Source organism: Haplochromis burtoni, unplaced genomic scaffold (assembly GCF_018398535.1).
Source record: "Haplochromis burtoni strain Fernald_Lab_line unplaced genomic scaffold, NCSU_Asbu1 Contig_413, whole genome shotgun sequence".
Taxonomy (NCBI): domain Eukaryota; kingdom Metazoa; phylum Chordata; class Actinopteri; order Cichliformes; family Cichlidae; genus Haplochromis; species Haplochromis burtoni.
In genome coordinates this window covers 312,472-314,971 of record NW_024582774.1, presented here as the reverse complement: position 1 = coordinate 314,971, position 2,500 = coordinate 312,472, and positions in this window count along the sequence as shown.

The window sequence follows — 2,500 nt, the reverse complement described above, 5'->3', positions numbered from 1 at the left end:
TGAGGCGGTACAATGACTTCACTGGGCAGGTCTAAGAATTATTATAGAATCATCATATTATTATTTCTTATAGCTGCATCTGTGATGTTGACACTGGCCTCGTCTCTTTGTCTTCTCTCCTTTTTATTCATTAAAACAACACTAGACAAACCTGCTTGTGAAAAAGTCATCGCCCCCTAAACCTGATATCTCAGCAGCAAGAATATAAATCAGGCATTAAGTGTTTCACGTCTCTGTGGAGGAGTCGTGGGGTACTCGTCTTCACTGAGTTATGTCAAAGGACCTCAATCACCAGGACGCTCGCTGACACGTTTGAAACCGATGACTGAATGTAATCCTTCCTGGCACAGCAGGCTTCATGGTTCCATGGATTACAGCACCTCTCACTGTAATGCACTGAACGTGGAGGCTGAACGGTCATAGTTATCGCTTAGGTTCCCAAGTGTGCGCACAGGTCCTGGCTCCTATTTACATTTTGTTTTCAGAAAATGTATTTTTAATTGTGCTTTGCACAGTTTTTTGCTCCTCGTTGTCTTTGCAAAGCAAACACGAAGAATCCACTAAATGCACTTTCATCTGCGTGACCGCCACGGCCCAGAACATTAAAGGTTGTTCTGTTAGTGCTGGTGTGTCACAGTCTTAGCACACCGCTGTCATACACACACCTGGACATCCATCATCATATGTAGGACTGATTTCTTTTTGCACAACATCTCTAAAGTTAGAAATATCCTGTCTCAGAGTGACGCTGAAAACTAGTTCATGCATTTATTACTTCCAGGCTGGACGACTGTGATTCATTATTATCAGGAAGTCCTAAAAACTCGCTGAAAAGCCTTCAGCTGATCCAAAATGCTGCAGCAAGAGTCCTGACAGGGACTAGAAAGAGAGCAGATTTCTCCTGTACTGGTTTTGATTCACGGGCAACATGGTGGTTAAAAACACACCTACCACGTCTCTACCAAGCACTGGTTCTTCTCAGGGGTGCTGATGCAAAGTTTAGTACAAATCACATCATGAAGTTCACAGACAACAGTGCAGATCTCACCTGGGACAGCAACGAGAGCAGGGAGGAGGTGGAGGAGGTGCAGATGGCTGCTTCTCCCAAAGCCTGCTTCTGTCAGACGCTTCTTCCTGTTAAAAGGGAATTTTTCCTTCAAGCCATAATTAACCTCAGTGTGTGAAGAGGACTCTCCATTTACATGCACAAACTGGAGTCTATTAGATAGATATGATACAAACCACTGCAGCGCAGTACCTGTAATACCTACAGCATGTTCTAATCGCTCTAATAGGATATTATGGTCGACAGTATCGAACGCTGCACTGAGGTCTAGCAGGACAAGCACAGAGATGAGTCCACTGTCAGAGGCCATAAGAAGACTCGCTGGTTTGTTCCCTGCACCTTCAGGTCGGGGAGTGGGACCTCACCATCATTGCCGCTTATGCAGCACACGACAGTTTCAGGCCTCCTGCTGCGAGACTTCAGCGCTCATGTGGGCAACAACGGTGAGATGTGGAGGGGCGTGATTGGGTGGAACAGCTGCCTGACCTGAACCCAAGCTGCACATGACTAACACTGTGTTCAAACACGAGTGTCTGTAAGTGCACATGGCAGCAGGATATGGAGGAGAAGAGCCATGTGCATCAGTAATGAACAGCACCATAAAATATGCATTAATAAATTCATTTTTACATTATTTTATTCATTTAAACATTACTGAAGTAATTAATTTAATTTAATTTAAAATAAAAACACCATTTATATACACCAATACTTCAAAATGAATTATTACAGTAAGCACACATGGATGATGACACCATGTTCACCTAACCCCAGCCTCTAACACGCTGCATGTTCAGTATACTGCAGTGAGTTTAACCATTTCCTGCACCTACAGTTCCTGCATGTGTGCGATACAGATACTGAAGTTTAGTTAGTGACAAAATAAAATAAATCCAAAGCTGAAAATGATTCAGTTTATGAATTTTCTCTGTTCTGTCTGTGCTCATAAACCCAACAACAACAACGGTTTCCCTGCATGTCGCATTGTGTTGTACATGTACAGATCAACACATCTGTGCACACGGCTGAATATGAACACGTTACTTGTTTAATTGCTCGTTCAGCAGACATCAAAGAACTTCCTCAACCAGCCAGCTATACTGGTATCTTTTTTCCAGTTTATGAATTCCAGTATGAAGTGGCAGTAGGTCGGGAGGTGGAGCAGGTCATCCACTGATCAGAAGGTCGGTGGTTCGATCCCTGGCTCCCCCAGTCTGTGTCCTTGGGCCAGATACTGAGCCAAGTTTCTCTCCGACCATCAGTCTGTGTGTGAGTGTTAGCTGGTGCTTGGATGAATGTTGTGCTACGAAGCTGATTATTAGAGACTGAAGCATTAATTAATGGCAGGACTTTGAGCAGTTTTGTAGGAATGGGGTCTAAAAGACACGTTGATGGTTTGGAGGAAGTAATTATTGAAGTTAACTCAGAAAGATC